General features: G+C 44.9%; 1 protein-coding gene across 1 annotated transcript in view; it reads left to right on the plus strand.

Annotated features, from left to right (window-relative positions):
* The window catches only part of RAB3B (RAB3B, member RAS oncogene family), an 89,997-nt gene that overhangs the window by 55,988 nt on the left and 10,887 nt on the right, over positions 1-23,122 (plus strand). The gene's annotated exons all lie outside the window — the stretch shown is intronic.

A 23,122-nucleotide genomic window follows, 5' to 3' on the forward strand; every position in this document is an offset into this window, starting at 1 on the left:
GAAGAAATGCACCCCTATAGAGGCTGTACAGCAGCAATCCTGCGCTGTACAGCCTCACAGCAGGGCTGATCGAGGTCTCTGAGAGACCTCACACAGCTCCTGCACACTCCGGTCACGGCGGTCACATGACCGCCGGGCCGGAACAGGAAGCGCACAGCGCTTCCTTCTCTGCAGACACAGCGCTCGGTAAGCGCTGTGTCTGCAGCGATCGTGAAGGCAGGGACACCTGGGCACTGTCCCTGCCTTGTCTTAGGGTTGCCCTGCTGTCACTGACAGCGGGCAACCCGATCAGCAGCTGCACGATTAGCGTGCAGCTGCGATTTCTGACAGGACGTTCTAAAACGTGCTGTCAGAAATAGACGTCCACCCATAGGACGTTTATATCCTATGGGCGGACGTGAGGCGGTTAAATCTCCCCCTCAGACTTTCAGCTAACATCTGGTGGTTCAAAAGAAGGCTGGATTAGTTGCCCATAGCAACCAATCAGAGTCCACCTTTCATTTTGAAAAGGAGCTCTGAAAAATGAAAGGTGGAATCTGATTGGTTGCTAGGGGCAACTAAGCCATATTCCCCTTCCACCAGTTTTTCATAAATCTCCCCCTATAAGGATTAAAAAATACAGTCTTTTTATTTATTTTTTGTAGTGTTCGTGTGGCTTTTTATTTCAGTTGTGATGCCTTATTTTAATCACAGTATGCTCTGTCTTTTTCATTTGTTTCATACCCTTTCCTTTTGGGAACAAATTCTGTAAAAAAAAAAAAATAGCAGAAGAAAAATGGCAATAAGGCCTCTTTCACACGGGCGTCATGTTTTTGGCCAGGATAAGATGCGGGTGCGTTGCGGGAAAATGCGCGATTTTTCTGCGCGAGTGCAAAACATTGTAATGCATTTTACACGCGCGTGAGAAAAATCGGCATGTTTGGTACCCAAACCCGAACCCGGACTTCTTCACAGCAGTTCGGGATTGGGATCGGTGTTGTGTAGATTGTATTATTTTCCCTTATAACATGGTTATAAGGGAAAATAATAGCATTCTTAATACAGAATGCATAGTACAATAGGGCTGGAGGGGTTAAAAATAAATACAAAATAATTTAACTCACCTTAATCCAGTTGCTCGCTTCTCTTCTGTCTTCAACTTTGCTGTGCACAGGAAAAGGACCTGTGGTGATGTCACTACGCTCATCACATGATCCATCACCATGGTAAAAGATCATGTGATGGACCATGTGATGAGCGCAGTGATGTCATCAAAGGTCCTATTCCTCAAAGAAGAAGACAGAAGAGAAGCCAGGCTGCGCGGGCAAGTGGATTAAGATGAGTTAAATTATAATTTATTTATTTTTTGAACCCCTCCAGCCCTATTGTACTATGCATTCTGTATTAAGAATGCTATTTTCCCTTATAACCATGTTGTAAGGGAAAATAATACAATCTACACAACCCCGATCCCAAACCCGAACTTCTGTGAAGTTCGGGTTTGGGTACCAAAAATGGCGATTTTTCTCTCGCGCGTGCAAAACGCATTACAATGTTTTGCACTCGCGCGGAAAAATCGCACATTTTCCAACAACGCACCCGCATCTTATCCGGGCCAAAAACATGACTCCCGTGTGAAAGAGGCCTTAGACTACCTGCACATGTTGCGGATTGCATGTGGTTTTTCCGCACTGATTTTTCTTATGTGTATTTTGCAGTGTGAACCTACCCTTAGGCCCCTTTCACACGGGCTTTGCCAGAAAATGTGCAGGTGCGTTGCAGGAACACGCACAATTTTTCCGCGCGAGTGCAAAACATTGTAATGCGTTTCGCACTCGCGTGAGAAAAATCACGCATGTTTGGTACCCAAACTCGAACTTCTTCACATAAGTTCAGGCTTGGGATCGGTGTTCTGTAGATTGTATTATTTTCCCTTATAACAGGGTTATAAGGGAAAATAATAGCATTCTGAATACAGAATGCATAGTAAAACAGCCCCATAGAAATGAATGGGTCGGTATTCAGTGCGGGTGCAATGCGTTCACCTCACGCATCGCATCCGCGCGGAAATACTCACCCGTGTATTTCCGCGGACAAAATGTGGACAAAACGTAACTGAACAGAACGGAATGTTCCAAAAAGCATTCAGTTCGGTTGCGTTCCCATACCATAGAGAAAACCGCAGCAAGCGGGGGATGCTTTTTGGAACATTCCGTTCTGTTCAGTTACGGCATGACCCACAATGCAAGTCAATTAGGACGGATCTGTTTTCTCGGACACGATAGAAAACAGATCCGTCCCCCATTGACTTTCAATGGAGTTCATGACAGATCTGTCTTGGCTATGTTAAAGATAATACAACCGGATCTGTTTATAACGGATGCAGATGGTTGTATTATCAGTAACGGAATAGTTTTTGCTGATCCCTGCTGGATCAGGCAAAAACGCAAGTGTGAAAGTAGTCTTAGCTGTGGATTTCACCCTTTTGAATGGAAGGGTGAGATCCTTGGAAAAATCGCATCAAATCCTCACCAAAATCTGCAATTAGAAATTGCAGATTTTGGTGCAGATATGCTGCAGAAATGCACATAAATCCACACGGAAATTCTGATGGATCTTATGTGCGTTCAACTTGTGTACAAGTGGCCTTAGGGTGCTTTCACACGCTGCAGAATTTTCTGCAAATGAAAATCAGTTCTATTGACTGGGGCGGCAAACACATGGATTTCTGCAAGCCCCATTCAGGTGAAAGGAACAGTTGCGGATCTCTGAATGGACCCTAAGGCCTCATGCACTCGACCGTTGTGTGCATCCGTGGCCGTTGTGCCGTTTTCAGTTTTTTTTGCGGACCCATTGACTTTCAATGGGTCAGTGGAAAAATCGGAAAATGCACCGTTTTGCAGCCGCATCCGTGATCCGTGTTTCCTGTCCGTCAAAAAAATATGACCTGTCCTATTTTTTTGACGGACAACGGTTCACGGACCCATTCAAGTCAATGGGTCCGTGAAAGAACACGGATGCACACAAGATTGGCATCCGCGTCCGTGATCCGTGGCCGTAGGTTACTTTCATACAGACGGATCTGAAGATTCGTCTGCATAAAAGCTTTTTCTGAGCTGAGTTTTCACTTCGTGAAAACTCAGAACCGACAATATATTCTAACACAGAGGCGTTCCCATAGTGATGGGGACGCTTCTAGTTAGAATATACTACGAACTGTGTACATGACTGCCCCCTGCTGCCTGGCAGCACCCGATCTCTTACAGGGGGCTGTGATCCGCACAATTAACCCCTCAGGGGGTTAATTGTGCATATCATAGCCCCCTATAAGAGATCAGGGGCTGCCAGGCAGCAGGGGGCAGTCATGTACACAGTTCGTAGTATATTCTAACTAGAAGCGTCCCCATCACTATGGGAACGCCTCTGTGTTAGAATATACTGTCGGATCTGAGTTTCACAATGTAACTCAAATCCGATGGTATATTCTAACATAGAGGCGTTCCCATGGTGATGGGGACGCTTCAAGTTAAAATATACCATCGGATTGGAGAAAACTCCGATCCGATGGTATAATAGGGACTCCTGACTTTACATTGAAAGTCAATGGGGGACGGATCCGTTTGAAATTGCACCATATTGTGTCAACGTCAAACTGATCCGTCCCCATTGACTTGCATTGTAATTCAGGACGGATCCGTTTGGCTCCGCACGGCCAGGCGAACACCAAAACGACTTTTTTTTCATGTCCGTGGATCCTCCAAAAATCAAGGAAGACCCACGGATGAAAAACGGTCACGGATCACGGAAAAACGGAACCCGTTTTTGCGGACCGCAAAAAAAACGGTTGTGTGCATGAGGCCTAAAACAGACGTCAGGAGAGTTAACAGATCGTCAGGAGAGTTAACAGATCGTCTTTTAGGCATGTCAAGGAGAACCAACCCCATCTTACAAGAAGTGACACTAGACATACTTGACTCTTGGGTACCTAGAGCGTTAAAAAGGTGTTTGATGAATAAGGACCTCGGTAAATTGAGATATTTTCGGCCTTGCCAGTTGCTTTCGGCTTAGAGACCTGTGTGGAGGAGCTGCAGGATTAGCTGCCCATACATCATAGTAAGTGATAGGAACGAGTCGCAGTCGCCGGGCTGACGTCAAAGCCTCTTATCAGCGCCATATAATCAGAACAGCAGTAAGATCTATCGACAACTCTCCCGGCCAGCTTTACATTCACAGATACAATAACCGTGTACACAGAATAAGCTGCAAATTACACAGATAACACATTGAGGCGTTACGACCAAACGGCAGGCGTCATAGGGACTCTGAAGGACCAACGCTACCTCCTTAGCTGAATGCACGCTGCTCTTAAAGTGGTTTCCCTTCTAACCTGCGCCATAAATATTTTTGGTGAGAAGGCCCTCTTTAAAGAGGTTATCCGAGCCTGGAAATAGCCCGGGCCCCTTACACTGATTCTACTTACTTGGCTTCCTGCGCCGCTCCTGGTCCCCGCACGCGGATGAAAATATCCGGTGTCGGGGGGGGGGGGGGGGGAAGAAGCCAATGGCAGGCGGTGACGGGGATGAGCCTCCCTAGCATTGCGGGTTAAATTTTGGGGGTAACATAAACCAAAAGCAAATAAACCATTATAAATTTGAAATACCCATAATAATAAAGTCCATTACCACTTATCATTTGTCCACCCAGAAGACTGGGCGACTAACCCCCCCAAAATTCCAAAGACTGCGACATATCTTTGGGAGGGCGGGCGGGCGGAACTTCCAGCTTGAATCTTGACACTCTGACCGAATCCTCAATGTAAGTACTGCTCCATAAATAGCCGAAATTCCCGCCACAAAGGGCCCATCACCAATCAAAGTTCAATTTAAAAATAGAAAATATGCCCAGCAACCAGGCAGCAACAGATTTAACCAATAGCAACGCTGGGCAAACTTGCCCAGCAACCATCCAGCAACCAAATTGACCAATCCTGAAGCTGTCTGACTTGTCACCGGCTTACTAAAAATCTGAGGAGAAATTTAAGAGAAAATAGTGGTGGTGGGGGGAGAGAAAAATACCACAAAAACATACTGTGTTTTCAATGACACCATGAGGGGCAAAACCCATTCTGGCCCTGCCCCCGACATTCCGCACCACTCCTTCTGGATTGTGGACCCATTCAAGTAAATGGGTCTGCATCTGTGATACGGTGTGCACATGGCCACTGCCTGTATATTGCGGACCCGAAAAGGGGCACAGCTGGGTAACGGCCGTGTGCATAGGGCCTTAGAGTCTGTAAATGTAGGGCTGATTTCCATTCTATAGAGGACAGATGACTCACGGGTGCTTATGGTCTTTTTGCTACCTTGGGCTGATTGCCTCAGAAAGGGGTAAGGAGATCTGATGTAGAAGTGGTAACAAACAGGCTCTTAGGCCCCATTCACACGACCGTATTTTTGGTCCGCATCCGATCTGCATTTTTTGCGGATTGGATGCGGACCCATTCATTTTAACACTCTGTGTGCCGTCAGCGTCTGTATGTCTGTTCCGTAGTCCCGCAAAAAAGATAGAGGAGGACAGAATTAGGCATTGTTACAATGGATCCGCAATTAAAACAAACGGATGCAGCGCAGACATCACATGGACGTCATCCGTTTTTTGTTTTTTTTGCGGGCCGCAAAATACATACAGTTGTGTGATCGCACCCTAAGGTGAATGACTTGTTTAAAGGGGTTTTCCAGGAGTAGAAAAAAAATGGCTGCTTTCTTCCACAAACAGCAGCACACCTGTCCATGGGTTGTGTCTGGTATTGCAGCTCAGCTCTCTTGAAGTGAATGTGGCTGAGCTGCAGTACCACACACAGCCTGTGGACAGGCGTGGTGCTGCTTTTGGAAGAAAGCAGCCATGTTTTTCTGACCCTGGACAACTTCTTTAATCAGGGGTGCACCTACCCTTTCAGCTGCCTGAGGCGAAAACTGAAACTACGCCCCCCCCCATGCCAATTTCTTAAAGGGAACCTGTCACCTCCAAAACACATTTAAAACCGACATCATTACCTTACAGTAGCCCCCAGTGTGTTCATAATCATGTGTTTCATTCCTCCATCGGTTGCTGCATACTTTATAAAAACGCAGTTTTAATCGCCATTTGCGCTATCTTCAGAGCCAGCTTGAAGTCAAGGGGGCAGCGGCCTCCTTGCTTCAAGTCAAGCTAAGCCCGCCCTCCCCTTACCCGTCCTGCCGTGCGCTCCTTGTTACTGCGCGATCCCGTCTCCCGCAGTCAGCTGGCTAATATCGTCTCACTGCGCATGCGCCAGCATTTCCATCGTGCGCTCGCGCCCGTCGATTCTGGTTCTCAGCGTCAGTGTGATCACTGGCTTCAGGTGCGCACGCACGATGGAAATGGCCGGCGCATGCGCAGTGAGACGATAGCAGCCGGCTGACTGCGGGAGCCGGAGACAGGATCGCGCAGTAACAAGGAGTAAGGGGCGGGCTTAGCTTGACTTAAAGCAAGGAGGCCGCTGCCCCCTTGACTTCAAGCTGGCTCTGAAGATAGCGCGAATGGCGATTAAAACAGCGTTTTTATAAAGTATGCAGCAACCGATGGCGGAATGAAATACATGATTATGAACACACTGGGGGCTACTGTAAGGTGATGATGTCGGTTTTATATGTGTTTTGGAGGTGACAGGTTCCCTTTAACCTAACCCCTTTGCCACAATGAAAACGCTCAATGCCCATGCCCCTTCTGCTGCCCCCCTCTTGCCCCTACCTGGTGCTGCCTGAGGCAATCGCCTCACCTGGCCTCATTGGTGGTGCACCCTTGCCTTTAATACAAGTCATAATGTGAAATTCCCCGATATTCCAACACCCGGCCATATAAACCATAATTGCATACCCCGCTGTATGAAGACTTGCTCTTCTCCCTTCCGCTACACTTTCCCTTCATTAGTATTCTGTGAGATTTCCGCTCGGCTCTCATACACCAGATTCCCAGGGGTCCTGTCATTTTGCAGTTATTTCTATCCGAAAGTTTAAAGGAGATGGAAGGATCTGCATCAATTCTTGATTTTATTTGACAAGATCACAGCAGATGTATATTAAGCCGTCAGATATCTGTGGGTTATTGTCAGGAATCCCCAGATTGGTGCAGCTCAGCAGATGCCGAGACAAATACCAACATCATAAATTTGTATTCCTGTAACCCTTTTATGTACTCGAGAAGATCCATTCATGGTTTCTAGACGGCAGTACTGGTTTAGAGTAGAGATTACAGGGCCCACCACATCATGTGGCAGACCTATGGGTCTACGGAAGTGCAAGTCTCAGGTGTAACTAGAACATTTGCACCCCTAAAATTCTAATTACCCGTCAGTGCTTTCTGTGATGTGCAGTGGCCATCAGGGGGAGGTGTTAGGTGCAGAGAATGAGGGTGGTGGCGCTTGTGTGATGGTAGGAGTGGTAGTACTCACACTAGTGACCCTGCTCCAGCACTCCCTGGGCCATGCACACACAGTGAAGGGAGGGGCACACCCCTTCTTCCTCTCAGAGAGCACCCTGGTGATGGTGGTTTGGGGTGCCCTTGGTGTTGGTGATTGTTGGCGTTGTGGCATGCAAGGCTAGTGATGGGGCCGGCGGAGGAGACTTGGCAGGTAGTACACACAGTTGATACTCACAAGTATTTGCACGAGTAGGCACTCTCTTTAAATGTTGCATAAAACTGTTTCCCAAAGCTGCAAATAAGGGGAATGGACAGTATTGTGGCCCCCTCCAGTTCCTTAATCCTTGTCCAGATGAACTGTGCAGTCTTTTCAATCCGACCAAAGAGGAGCAAATTCTCTCTCTCTCTCTTTTTATCAGTAATTCTAAATACCCCCTGCGTGGTTCAGTCCTTTAACAGATGGCCAGTCTGTCTCTTTAGGATGGAAGGGAGCCTGAAGCTTCTAACTTCACCAAATTGCAGTGAAGTCCATAGCTAATATACATGCATTACCTTCACTGGCTTGTATTTTTTTTAGCACCCTTCCTTGTATGGCCGCTCTACCTTCTTTTAGATTCAGTTCAGTTCTTCCTCAGGGACTGGGACCTGACTCTAGCAATTTTCATCCATGGCAACCACTCACATTAACCAACTCTCAGACCAAACACAGCTATCAAAATTAAAAGGGTGAGACCTGCCCAGACCAGACAACTATATCTAGGGGCTGGCTAATTAACCTTATACTCCCTATACACAGCCTTAGGACAGAATAAAACGCATAACAGTGTCATAACACCCCTTTGCAGTGACTACTCGGTGACTCGCCTCTCCTGACATGTCTCTTTTTTAGTAACTACTAGCATTCCCCATGACATAACAATTCTGGAGCATCTATTCTTATGTATCTATGTTGTACCATTCCTTTATCATTCTATAAATTCTGAATGAATTCCTAACAGTTTGCAATGAAGGTCCAGACGGGTGTTACTAGTCTACTCAGTCTGACATTATCCAATCAGTGCAGCCTGTGTCCTACTGTGCAGGGACACGACTCCAACCGGTAACACCCAACTGGACCTTCATTGCAAACCACTAGCAATTCATTCATAACTTCTAACAGGAATAATAAAAGAATGGCACGACTGTAGAGCCATACCAATAGATGCTCCAGAATTGTTATTACATGGGGGAGGCAAGAAGTTACTAAAACAGACGTCAGGAGAGGGGACAGGTCCTCTTTAAAGGGTTGTTTCCCGTGTTATAATGGCATATCGCTAGGATATGGCATCGCTTTATGACTGGAGGGGTCCAATTGGCTGCAATGATTTACCGCCACTGCTTGACATTCATGGTCGTGTTATTTGTGCACTGGCTGCCCCTGTTATGTGGACATGTTTGAATGACTTATTTAGTGTAGTATATGACAATGGGGGTCACTTATCTATAAATACGCCTATATTAGGCATATTTTTGGTGCAGATTGAGGCGCCGCAATCTGGGACTTTTCCCCGCTTACGCCAGGTCTAAAAAAGTGGGTGGGGATGGGCCAGTAGGTAGGTATCATTTTCTATGCCCGTTTTAGGCATAGAAAATGGGCAAAATGTAAGACAGCTAGGGAGCTGGCTTACATTTAGACTGGCGCTGGATGCGGTGAATTTATGTAGAGGCTGGCGCCTCTTCAGTACTTCGGCGGAACAACCGCCAGATATAGGGGTCTGTTTAGCACTGGGGTTGATTCTCTGTTTGGTACTATTATGTTGGCATTATCTGGCATTGTTATACGCGCTCTGTTTGGCCACTGTTTTACACTGTTGTTTGCGCTTTGTATGACACTATTACGTTGGTATTGTTTGGTCATTATTTTGCATTATTAAGGCGGGTGCTTGGTTTTAGGAGGATGCCAAGAAGCCACTCTGCCTTCACCAGGGTATTTAGATATAGGGCTAGGGCAGATACTTGAATATTTGCCCTGGGTGCAGGAAAGCACAGCTCCACCTCTGGTTTGTGTCTCTATATACTTTAGAAATGTATTCTTTATATTTTGCAAACCAACCATTAGCTTGTTCTTTCATGGAAAGGTTCCTCATTGTGCGCTTGGATCCGCTGACATGTTATTGTGAGCATTTCTCCGTCTTCTAGGAAACCCAGCTGTCCAAACATCAAATCATTTGTCACAGTCGTGTTGTTTGTCAGATCTCGCGGTCAGTCTCTTTGTATGTATCTGTCACATGTACAGCAGCTGTTCTGGGCTGCGAATGCCTCCTTGTCAGCAGCTGACAGTATACCCATAGGTGTTATCCAGGTAAAGTAAATGTGTACAGCCTCTTAATTGAGATAGTGTGAGCCGTTAAAGGGGCTTTCCAGTTTGCATCAAACCCTTTAAAATAATCATTTATGGAGGTCGCTGTAATTTTGTAAAGTATTTCCTTTACCTTTATTGCTTCTATCTTCCGTTCTGGGCTGACCATGTCCATGCAGCTCTTTCTTATTTCCTGTGATGTTATGTCCATGGGCGGGGCAGTGATAGGGGAGTGTCTATGTAACTAGCTGGGTGGGAGGAGCTATAAACTAGCTGGGTGTGGTTAGGGGCAGTGATAGGGGAGTGTCTATGTAACAAGCTGGGTGGGAGGAGCTATAAACTAGCTGGGCATGGTTAGGGGCGGTGCTGGAGCTGTGGCAGAGGAAGGAGAAATGCATCATGGGTTTGGTTGGATGCAGCAACAGGAAGTGCTACATACAGGCTGGAAACAAACCAGAGGGATTGGTTTACGTGGTGAAAACGGGTCAGGAGAGGCCAAATTGAAAAACATGCATGGGGAAGATGTATATGAGGTAAGAAACTGCATGAGCATATCTGCTAAAAACCTAGTTATCCCGGGAAGCCCCTAGGTTATCACCTATCCACAGGGGTCCGACTAATCACAATAAAGGGAATCCCAGGTCCCCCATTTGAGGGGAGTTGCCATGTGTTTGCACTACTGCTCTACAGGCTGTTAAAGGGGTTGTCCGTGTTTAGAGCTGAACCCGGAAATACCCATATTTTCACACAGACAGGCCCACTAAGATTAAATGCTCCGATGCTCTCCCTTGCCCTGTGCAGGGCAAGGGCTTGTTTGTTTTCCTCCGCACACTGCTAGGCGGAGGCTTCTGCCCAGTGATGTGTTCGGTGACATCACCGGCTCTGATGGGCCGGCTTTAGCGCTGCCCTAGCTGTTTTACAGGCTAGGTCAGGGCTGTAGCCCGCCCATCAGTGCCGGTGATGTCACCGAATACACTGCTAGGCGGAAGCCTCCCCCTGGCAGCCCCATGGAGAGCCCGGTAGGTCACCAGATCTCCTGAAAATGCCTTTGCCCTGCGTAATTCAGCGCAGGGCAAAGGAGAGCATCGGAGCATGAAATGCTCCGATGCTTATCTTAGTGGGGCTGCCTGGGTGAAAATGAAGGTATGTCTGGGTTCAGCTCTTAATGCGGACAACCCCTTTAATGGAACTGACAGAAATAGCCAAGTACAGACCCATTGTATTATTTTTTTTGTACCAATTTTCAAATACTTTTTTGAAACTTTTTTTTTGGTCCCAATAAGGGACATTATATTTATTTCTTAAAATGGGAGTATCATGATATAGTTTGTATACCAATATAAAGAGTAGAAACATGCAAAGGCTGCCAGTTATGGCATACCAATGATTTGACCTAACAAACCTGTACAAAGGGTAGCCCTGGGGACTTTTGTCTGATCCCAGGCTGCCCCCATAGTGACAATCCCCTTCCCCATGAACAATACTGTGATCGGGTTTGATCGTGGGACTGTAAACTGTCAGGATTGAAGTTTTCTTGGTGGTAGTGCAGCTATGTATTACTAACATCTGTCATGGTTGTGCCCACACAATCACCTTGTTAGAATAATATGTCTGAGGACCTTAAAGTGCGCCTGTAATCAGGATCAATCCTATTAAACCAGATATACTGCCTGGTAGAGTTGATCCTGCTGATTAAAATGATACCTGTCTTGTGAAAATGGGTGACAATGTTAGGCTACTTTCACACTAGCGTCGGGGCTCCGCTTGTGAGCTCCGTTTGAAGGGTCTCACAAGCGGCCCCGAACGCATCCGTCCAGCCCTAATGCATTCTGAGTGGATGCGGATCCGCTCAGAATGCATCAGTCTGGCAGCGTTCAGCCTCCGCTCCGCTCAGCAGGCGGACACCCGAACGCTGCTTGCAGCGTTCGGGTGTCCGCCTGGCCGCGCGGAGGCAAACGGATCCGTCCAGACTTACAATGTAAGTTAATGGGGACGGATCCGTTTGAAGGTGACACAATATGGCTCAATTTTCAAACGGATCCGTCCCCCATTGACTTTCAATGTAAAGTCTGGACGGATCCGTCTGAACTACTTTCACACTTAGAATTTTTTTTTTAACTATAATGCAGACGGATCCGTTCTGAACGGATCCAAACGTCTGCATTATAGGAGCGGATCCGTCTGTGAAGACATCAGGCGGACCCGCTCTGAACGCAAGTGTGAAAGTAGCCTTACCAAGAAAAAAGACTTTTATCGTTGAGGATAAGTAAGGGCTTCAGTGCATGGGGGGCGGGGGGGGGGCGGGCCTAGCCCCGCAGCTTTGAGTCCTGGCCACGCCCCTGCACTGTCCGTTATTTGCATGAAGAATAAAAGTATTGTTTCTCAGGAACGCCACAACCAAATTTCACAAGACAGGTATCATTCTAATCAGCGGGATCAATCCTACCAGGTAGTACTCCTTGCATAATAGGGCTGATCCAGGTTAAACAGTTTCTGTTGATCACGAGATTACGAAAAGCTGCAGCGGGTGTTGCTTTCTTGCAGCGCAGGAGGTCGCAGTCAGCCGGCCTTTATTAGATCTGTTTCTGGACAGCATGTTCTCATTTGCACCGTAGGGTGCTCTGCACTAGTGTGAAAACTGCACCACTGACGTTCTGGGTGGTAACAGATTTTTTTTCATATTTGTTCCTTTTTGTTCTGTATGTGGGTAAGTATACAAAATTTGCATTTATACTGCATCTGATACATACAAGAAAATATGGCGTCACATGGAAGAATGGAAAGACCCGTAGAGTAATGTTAGCATCATATTAAAGGGTTTATCCTATGAGTAATGCAGAAATGACAATTATATAGGACATGGCATTGTCTTTTTAAAGGGAACCTGTCACCTGGATTTTGTGTATAGAGCTGAGGACATGGGTTGCTAGATGGCCGCTAGCACATCCGCAATACCCAGTCCCCATAGCTCTGTGTGCTTTTATTGTGTAAAAAACTGATTTGATACATATGCAAATTACCCTGAGATGAGTCAGAGCTTGAAAATATGACTCTTCTCTGGTCACACAAGTAAGATATGACTCTTTTATGTTAATTTGCATAAAAGGCGGGAAGTACAAAAATGCATAATACTTATTGAATTCGTCTGCAAATGAAATTAAAAGTGTAATTTATATGTTTAGGGTAACACAATGAACATTTAGAAACGCTCAGTGAGGGTAGCATAGTAGAGGTGACAGGTTCCCTTTAAGGTGATGTTCCTCTTCGCAGCCAAGACAAATGAATGGAAATAGCCGTGCACATGGCAGCCTCTTTTCTTTTCATTCTTCCATGTCCTAGAAATAGTTAAGGGTCCTGGAGGATTTGGGCTGGATCCTCCGACCATGTTTGCAGCCTCCAAGCTCTTCCCCGATGTCTGATGTTGCGGGAAATAAGGACTGAGCAGTTGGATTTCAGCCATAAAGATTATAAAATGACAAACTTCTAGCTACCTACATTCACCACTAGAGGGAGATCAGGAGTCAAATGGGAGCTACACAATTCAGTATGCAGTGAGCTCCCCTTAGTGGTGGCTGGAGTTTTATTATGCTATTACGGTGGGAATGAAATCAGGCATTTGGTGATATATCATTAAAAAAAAGTCAATTACATTTTTTTTAAGTAAGAAATGCTCTCTAGTTAAAAATCCCCATACAAATCTGTTATCAGTCTCATTTTTTGTATACCTCCAAATAAAAGTTTTATATGCATTTTTTTTTTTTTTTGAAAGCTATCCATTTTTTTTCAGATCCAGATTTGTCATCCATTTCAATGGAAAGCTGGGTTATTTTTTGCTGCTGTGAATGGATCATCCGCACACAGCATGGAGAAGTCAGCATCTCCACAAAGTGTGTGTCTGGAAGATAAGACTCCTGTCTGGCTGGTTATTATACCAGGAGCTTGTCAGAGGAGACATTTTTTATTTTCTCAGAGCTTATCTTCAATAGACCAGCAGCCGTGTAGGCCACCGCAGCAGACATGCCTCCATACCAAGAAACAAAGGGCATTTTTTTTTTCTTACAATATCTGGTGGTGACAAAAAAAACAACAACAAAAACATTTTGCATACACTGTACACAGTTGCAAGAAAAAGTAGGAGAACTTTTTGGAATTGTTTGGATTTCTGCATTGATTAATACAATGTGGTCTGACTCTTACCTGTGTCCCAATTATAGAAAAACGTAATGTAACTAAACTAATAACTAATAAACTAAACTAATAACACACAGGACAGTTGTAGCGCTCATGTCTCTTACTGAATACATTAAGTGGAAATCCACAGTGCAGGGAGAAGAAGTAAGTGAACCTCTGTTAATGACGTCTCCAAGAACTGACTGGTAAAAGGTGTTTCAACTGAGGGATTCGAATTGTGGGTTGTGTAGGTGATTTGCCCAATAAATTTAGCTTTATGTCTCTTCTCCTCCCACTGAGCAGGATCCTCTTCGCCCCCCTTCTCACTCCCCCGGACCCTCTCTGGCGGCATCACCACACTGGTCCACTGGATCCTCATGGGGCGATTCCCATCCACAGCCCTCTGAAACACCTGCTCTCGGGTCCAAGGTCATGAGCGACACTGCAGCTCAGCCCCTTCAGGGACTCTCTCTGCACCCCTACATGGGACTTCCACTCTCTGCAGATCTGTTTGATGAGAATTCCAGACCGCCAACCATGGCAGATTTGCGTACTCTTATATGCTCTCTATCCTAAAGCAGACCTGTCCAGCTTTGCTACCAGTATCCTACAAGAATGCAAAAAGGAATTTTCCCAGGTCTTCTCTGAGCTAGCGGTGCTTGACCCCAGAATTAGTTCTGCTACACGAGACCATGCAAATCTGGCCGCCACTGTTCAAGCTCTACAATCTCATGTCGTTCAACTTTACGCCCTACAACAACATATAGACGACATAGAAAACCGCAGTCGCCACAACAATATAAGGATCAGAGGTCTTCCGTAATCAATAACGACAGTGGACCTTCTACCCACGATCGTGAGAATATTTAATGGAATCTTAGGACGCCAGCCAAACTACCACATAGAGATTGATAGAGCACTCAGAGCTCTTAGGCCTCCCAACCCTGATGGCGCCAAACCAAGAGACGTTATTTGCAGATTTCACTTCTACGTCATTAAAGAGCAAATCTTAAACAAAGCTCAACAATCTTCTCCCATGTCTCATGAAGGGGCCCCCATCGTGTTACTACAGGACCTCTCACGCCACACCCTGTCTCAACGAGCTGCCCTACGTCCACTATTGGACCTTCTCAGGAGCCGTGAAATTCCTTATCGCTGGGGTTACCCATTCGCCCTATTTGCTGGCCACAAAGGTCATATGGCCACTCTCCGTCATTCCTCGGATTTACCACACTTTCTGCAACAACTGGACCTGCCGCCTGTTGAGCTAGACCCCTGGTCTTCTATCTCAGCACTAGCTCCAACGACGCGGAAACAGCCTTGCCCACCACAGGCCGCCAGCACCGAGAACCCTGGTCTGAGCAAGTCAACCCCTCGAGGACGACGACGGCTATAATCTGGGACTTCCTGCTGATCTAAATTGGGACGGTTAACTCATTGCCATAATGGCTTCACTCTTCTTTATGCCTTTAATTTTCTTATTTCTCTAGCTCCCCCTTAGTAGTTGGTGTTATTGACTTATCAGTTACGTGATAGGGGATGTGGTGGGCCTGCTCTTCTCTGGCTGCTACTTTTCCCCAATAGTCTGAGACACTCCCTTGGGGCTACTCTGTCCCTGGTGACTGTCTCCTTAGACCTTTGGTCACACTAGTTTTCTAGCCTTTTTCTTCTCTTTTGTTTGCGTCCCCTTTCTTTCTTATTTTTCATATTTTCTCTCACACACACACACATCCTAAGATAAAATGTCCGCATAATTCCAGATAATAAAATTTCCACAACACTACCTCAATTGCTTGAGACCCCCACCCCATCAACTCGCCACACCTTTGAATATATACAACTTAAGCACTCTCACTCCTCCATGTTTAAGACCCACACACTGTCTCGAAACCTTACAACATTTGAACAGATGTGCATCTCCCTCTTAGCGGTCTTTAGAAACATATCAACTATATACAAACTGCTGATCTCTCAAGGCTCTTCATGCCCTTCTCCATTCTGTCAGACCTGGGAACAGGACTTAGATACTCACCTCACCCCATCCCAATGGAATAGAAGCTTCCTTCTATCTCACAAAGCACTGATCTCTACTAAGGCTCAAGAAACGAGCTATAAAATCCTATCTAGATGGTACAGAGTGCCTGCGTTGCTTCATAAATGGTTCCCCACAGTGTCAGAAATCTGCTCAGAAGGGCACGATGATCCATATCTGGTGGCATTGTGCCATTTTACGTCCCTTTTGGAACTCTGTAGATAAGATAATTGGAGAGGTAACGGGCATTCCTATCCAGAATGCCCCTGAAGCTCTTTTATTGTTTGTACTTGACCTGAATGTCCCTTCCTACAAGCATTCACTTCTGAAATACATAATCCAGGCAGCAAAAGCAGTAATACCACGACATTGGAAATCCATCTCTCCTCCTTCATTGGAAGAATGGTTTGAGGAGATTGCCCTATACCAGAGAATGGAGGATCTCATTAGCGTGACACCCTTGGATGCCTCACGATGCACGTTCCATTTCTCAGAAACTTTCCGGAACACACAAATGTAAACCCCACATATCTAGCTATTGTTACCCTCCTACCTTTTCCTCTCCCCACCTCCCCCTTTGCACTGTCTAATGTCTTTTCTTTTTTTTTGTGTGTGTTTTCTCTTAAGTGTTTGATTCCGTTCTGCCTTGATGTTTGTTTCCACGCGGTTGCGTGGCTTACTATGTCGAGCACTAGATGCTCCTCGTGCTCCCTTTAAATGCATGACTACACGTTTGTATCAAATGATATTGAATTGAAAATGTTATACTTAAAACTTTAATAAAACATTAAATAAGAAAAATTTAGGCACACAAAGCCTGGTTACTGACAAATCTGGTTTTTTCGAGAAAGACTGGTTAGTGTGAGCCATGCCTCAATGCAAACAACTTTCAGAAAACCTTATAAGACATGTGGTGAGATGCATGGAGCTGGAAAAGGCTACAGAAGCATTGCTAAAGATTGGATCTTAATTAAGTGTCCCCAATCCAGCACTGCCCTGCTCCCGCCCTTGTCTCAGAGCCTCTGTCTCATCTGTGCATCCATGCCAAGCCAATGTGCTGCAGTAACGCCATGCTGGCATCTTACTAATATCTGCCTCTGACATCGGGACGCTACCTGGTTATTCAGGAAGATCCGGGTCCCTGCTGCCAGTTTGTTCATTAGTTTGCCCTGTTCTCAACCCTGCTACATTGGCTCTGCTACATCCTCCTGTGCTTCATTGGACTTGCCTTCCAACTGTGCTACATTGGCCCTGCGCTCTGCTGCATCCAGCTCTGCTTCATTGGACTTGCCACCATTCTAAATCTGCTACATTGACCCTGCCAAAACATCGGCCTAACTACATCCAGCAGGAATACAACAGACTTTCCGCTATTCCAACAGCACTACTGTGGCTCGGCCAAAAAGTGTTTTGGGTTCGGTTCCGAGTGGTACCTTGTAACCGAACCCGAGTTCGGTTACAATGTTTTTTAACAGTAATAATTAATTCCCGAAGTTATTATACGAAGTCTTTGCAAAGAAATAACTTCGCCTCATCGGGAGCCCATACATTCTAATACTGTATGGATAAGGATAGAACGAATTTTTAAGCGAATCGCTCATCCCTACTTGTGATCATTAAGGCTACTTGAATATAAGTGCAGGTTTGCAAACAGAAAATACGCACAGATTTCCATGCGCATTTCTGTGCGTTTCTGCATTACATACCGCATGTGTTACTTGCATTTTTTGTTGTTGCAGATTTGATGCGGTTTTGCCGCAGATCTCACTCTTGCATTGCAAAGGGTGAAGTCCGCACCAAAAAAAACAACGCACAAACAGTTGACATGCTGCAGATTTCAAAATGTGAATGACAGCTCAATTTCCGCATGGAAGAAAAGAGCAAAGTGTACATGAGATTTGTCAAATTTCATACATTTTGGTAATCCGCAACATGTGCAGGAAGCCTAAGGGATCGATTTCTAAGGTGTATGACAACATTTTACACTAGAATGTAAGGGCAGCATCCATGACCTCAAGCTGAAGAGACGTTGGGTGATGCAACAAGACAGTGACCCAAAGCTCACAAGTAAATCAACTCAAGAACGGTTGAAAAAGAAGATACAGGTCCATAAATATTGGGACATCAACACAATTCTAACATTTTTGGCTCTATACACCACCACAATGGATTTGAAATAAAATGAACAAGATGCGCTTTAACTGCAGACTGTCAGCTTTAATTTGAGGGTATTTACGTCCAAATCAGGTGAACGGTGCAGGAATTACAACAGTTTGCATATGTGCCTCCCACTTGTTAAGGAACCAAAAGTAATGGGACAGAATAATCATAACTCAAACTTTCACTTTTTAATACTTGGTTGCAAATCCTTTGCAGTCAATTACAGCCTGAAGTCTGGCACGCATAGACATCACCAGATGTTGGGTTTCATCCCTGGTGATGCTCTGCCAGGCCTCTACTACAACTGTCTTCAGTTCCTGCTTGTTCTTGGGGCATTTTCCCTTCAGTTTTGTCTTCAGCAAGTGAAATGCATGCTCAATCGGATTCAGGTCCGGTGATTGACTTGGCCATTGCATAACATTCCACTTCTTTCCCTTAAAAAACTCTTTGGTTGCTTTTGCAGTATGCTTTGGGTCGTTGTCCATCTGCACTGTGAAGCGCTGTCCAGTGAGTTCTGAAGCATTTGGCTGAATATGAGCAGATAATATTGCCCGAAACACTTCAGAATTCATCCTGCGGCTTTTGTCAGCAGTCACATCATCAATAAATACAGGGCCGGTGCTACCATAAGGCAGACCAAGCGGCTGCCTTAGGGCACACCCTAGGGGAGGGCGGAAAAATGTGACATGGAGGGGGAGAAATGTGACATGGGGGTCTGATGTCTGATCTGAGGTCTGATTAACATTGGGGGTCTGATTGGGGCTGTGAGCTGAGGTCGGATTAACATTGGGGGTCTGATTGCTGGTCTGACCTGAGGTGTAATGGAAAATATTTTTTTCTTATTATCCTCCTCTAAAACCTAGGTGTGTCTTAGAGGGCGAAAAATACGGTCCTCAAACCAGCGATTGTCTGAAGCAGAGAGAAGATACCAGGACCACACAGAGGATAAGCCAGCTGCTGCAGACGGGACCAGGGCCAGGTGAACTGCGAGGGGACGGGGGGGATGCCAAAATGTAGCTTTGCTTGTGTTGGCAAAAATCCTTGCACCGGCCCTGAATAAATACAAGAGAACTAGTTCCATTGGCAGCCATACATGCCCACGCCATGACACTACCACCACCATGCTTCACTGATGAGGTGGTATGCTTAGGATCATGAGCAGTTCCTTTCCTTCTCCATACTCTTCTCTTCCCATCTCTCTGGTACAAGTTGATCTTGGTCTCATCTGTACATAGGATGTTGTTCCAGAACTGTGAAGGCTTTTTTAGATGTCATTTGGCAAACTCTAATCTGGCCTTCCTGTTTTTGAGGCTCACTAATGGTTTACATCTTGTGGTGAACCCTCTGTATTCACTCTGGTGAAGTCTTCTCTTGATTGTTGACTTTGACACACATACACCTACCTCCTGGAGAGTGTTCTTGATCTGGTCAACTGTTGTGAAGGGTGTTTTCTTCCCCAGGGAAAGAATTCTTCGCTCATCCACCACAGTTGTTTTCCGTGGTCTTCCGGGTCTTTTGGTGTTGCTGAGCTCACCGGTGCGTTCCTTCTTTTTAAGAATGTTCCAAACAGTTGTTTTGGCCACGCCTAATGTTTTTGCTATCTCTCTGATGGGTTTGTTTTGTTTTTTCAGCCTAATGATGGCTTGCTTCACTGATAGTGACAGCTATTTGGATCTCATCTTGAGAGTTGACAGCAACAGATTCCAAATGCAAATAGCACACTTGAAATTAACTCTGGACCTTTTATCTGCTCATTGTAATTGGGATAATGAGAGAATAACACACACCTGGCCATGGAACAGCTGAGAAGCCAATTGTCCTATTACTTTTGGTTCCTTAACAAGTTGGAGACACATATGCAAACTATTGTAATTCCTGCACAGTTCACCTCATTTGGATGTAAATACCCTCAAATTAAAGCTGACAGTCTGCAGTTACAGCACATCTTTTTTTTTTTTTTTTCATTTCAAATCCATTGTGGTGGTGTATAGAGCCAAAAATGTTAGAATTGTGTTGATGTCCCAATATTTATGGACCTGACTGTATGTGTTTTGGAATGGCCAAATCAAGAGTCCAGACCTTACAGGAGAAATTTGGCATCACATGTTACCATAGATATGATGGAGAACATGTTTTTGAAATTTGTTCTATTTGCAACTTCAGTTCCTATGCAGACATAACGGACAAACTGTTTGTAGTCAGATCCTGCAGTCATACTCCCTTCTATCTATCTCATACTTCTGGATAACCTACTGAATGCCTATTAGCAAGAAAGTACAGGACACATGGAATGGAAAATGACTACTAGATCAGACTACACAGGGTTGGCTTGTAGTCTGTTGCCATGAAGACATATAGATCTTCATAGAAGCAAGACTAAATAGAACATATTCAATTCAGAACTGTGTCTTAAAGGGGGTGTAAAGGATTAGAAAAACATGCCTACGTTCTTCCAAAAACAGTGCCATGTGCGGTATTGCATCTTGGCCTCGTTCAATTCAGTGGAGCTAGGCTGCAATACTAGGCACAACCCGTAGAAAGGGGTGTCGCTGTTTTTGGAAGAAAGCCACCATCTTTTTCTAATCCTCTACAATCCCTCTGTTTTTTCTAAAGCACTTGAAAACACATTCCATTTTGTGTCTTTTTGATGTTTTCTCAAAGTCTTGCCTATTATATCTTGAGTCACTAACTATTTGACGCAACGATTATAATTTTTTGGACCTCTATACCCCTGGTCTACCACATAGTACTAATTCTACCATCCCACAGAATATATTTTTTAGACTTTTATAATTTTATTATATTTTACATCAATCTCATTCACTTCCGGTACGATCGGCCGCTGTGTAATGACAGCTGTAACGCAGCCCAGTATTTATGCCTGCTGTCTGCCGTCATGTAGACTCATTATAATGCTATGGAGAAGACTGAAAAGAGTCCATAACCTTCCAGCGGAGAGTGCTCATTTTACAGAGGCTGCTAATTGCTGCGCATAATCACTGGATCTGTATGAATCATTCTGCTTTACTCCTTGCAAATGTATCAGGTCATTAGCAAAATGACTTTACATCAAAGATCGACTTGACCCATACAGCAATTCAAATGGACCTTTACAGCTTCTCGAGTAGATTGGCACTCGGGAAACTGCAGCTTCTACGCTCTTATATGGAGTTTATAGCTTTGATTAGCGAGAGTGAATATCAGATGATTTAATTCTTATTAATTCCTACGTACGAAGCATTCGGACAGTCTTCAGGCCCCTTAATTTTTTTCATATGTTTCCGCCTTGTGCTAAAATCACAAAAATGTCAAGTTTTTCCCCATCAATCGGAACTCAATACCCCAAAATGGGAAAGTGAGAACAGAATATTAGAATTTTTTAACAAATTTATTAAAAGGCAAAAACTATAATTTTGCATAGATATAAATATTCAGACCCTTTGCTCTGACACTTGACATTTAGCCTTGGGGCCTCCCATTTCTCTTGATCGTCTTTGAGATGTTTCTACACCATGGATTGGAGTCCACCTGGGGTAAATTCAGTTGATTGGACAGGATTTGGAAAGACAAAGCCCTGTCTATATAGGATCTCACAGCTAATAATGTATATCAAAAACCAAGCCATGAGGAGGAAAGAACTGCCTGTAGAGCTCAGAGACAGGATTGTGTGGAGGCACAGATGTGAAGAAAAGACAAAAAAGTTTCTGCTGCACTGAAAGTTTCCACAGTGGCCTCCATAATTCTTAAATGGAAAAAAGTTCGGAACAACCAGGACTCTTACTAGAGCTGGCCGCCCTACCAAACTAAGTAATTAAGGGGAAGGGCCTTCGTTACCCAATGGTCACTCTAGCTGAAGGATCCAAAAATCCTGTGTGCAGATGGGAGAGACTTCCAGAAGGTCAACCATCACTGCAGCCCTTTACCAACTGGGCTTTATGGTACAGTGGCCAGAAAGAAGCTTCTCCTTTGCAAAAGGCACATGAAAACCACCTGGAGTTTACAAAAAAGTACCTAAAGGACCCTCAGACTCTCTGGTCTGATGAAACCAAGATTGAACATTTTGGCCTCAATTCTAAGCTCCATGTCTGGAGGAAACCAGGCATAGCTCATCACCTGCCCAGTACCATCCCCACAGTGAAGCGTGTGGGAGTGTTTTTGAGCACCTGGGACAGGGAGACTGGTCAGTCTGACACTAGTGTTGACTAGTTTTGAATATTGAATCGCAAATTTTTATCGCGAATATCGGCACTTTGAGAATTCACGAAGATCTAGAATATAGTGCTATATCTTAGTAATCGCGAATATTCTAGATTTTGTTTCAACAGTACCCTCCCTGCTTCTTGCTTGTGGGCCAATGAGAAGGCTGCAATATCTTTGTCAGAGCTTAGCAACATCCCTAGCAACCAATAGGAAAGTTGCCTACCCCTTACTATATAAGAACCTCCCCAGCAGCCATTTTCTGCAGTTTTGAGAGAGACGGCAGTGACATTGCTGTGCTCTGTGCTTTTATCTGGATCCTATTCCTAATCCATTTACATTAGATAGTTAGTTAGCTCATATATATAATACAGATAGTTAGTGGGAGATAGTCAGTGTAGGTTAGATAGTGATATAGTGTAGCTGATAGGTTCCAGTGCAGGGTGTTAGGTAGTGTGATAGGAATTACTGTGCTGTGATAGGGATTAGTAATGTCATAGGGATAAAATGTGAAGTTTCATGTATTGCGCCAAAACATATGCGCATCATTAGTGCCGATTTGCGCAATCGCGAATATATTGGAGCACTCTATCTGCATATAAAGCTATTGTTCTGCCATGCATGCGAAATGTATTTAAAAACAGTGCTGTAATGTAAAATTATTTACAGTGATCAGGAGTTCTTCCTCACAGTCGAGAAAGTTGCTGCCAACCATTTTCTCCAGTCTCAGGAAACTCTTATAAATCTGTTTCTGGGATGTGATTTCCACATTTTACCTGCTTTTTTTTAAATCCTGTTATAAACCGTAC

Source organism: Bufo bufo, chromosome 9 (assembly GCF_905171765.1).
Source record: "Bufo bufo chromosome 9, aBufBuf1.1, whole genome shotgun sequence".
Classification (NCBI taxonomy): domain Eukaryota; kingdom Metazoa; phylum Chordata; class Amphibia; order Anura; family Bufonidae; genus Bufo; species Bufo bufo.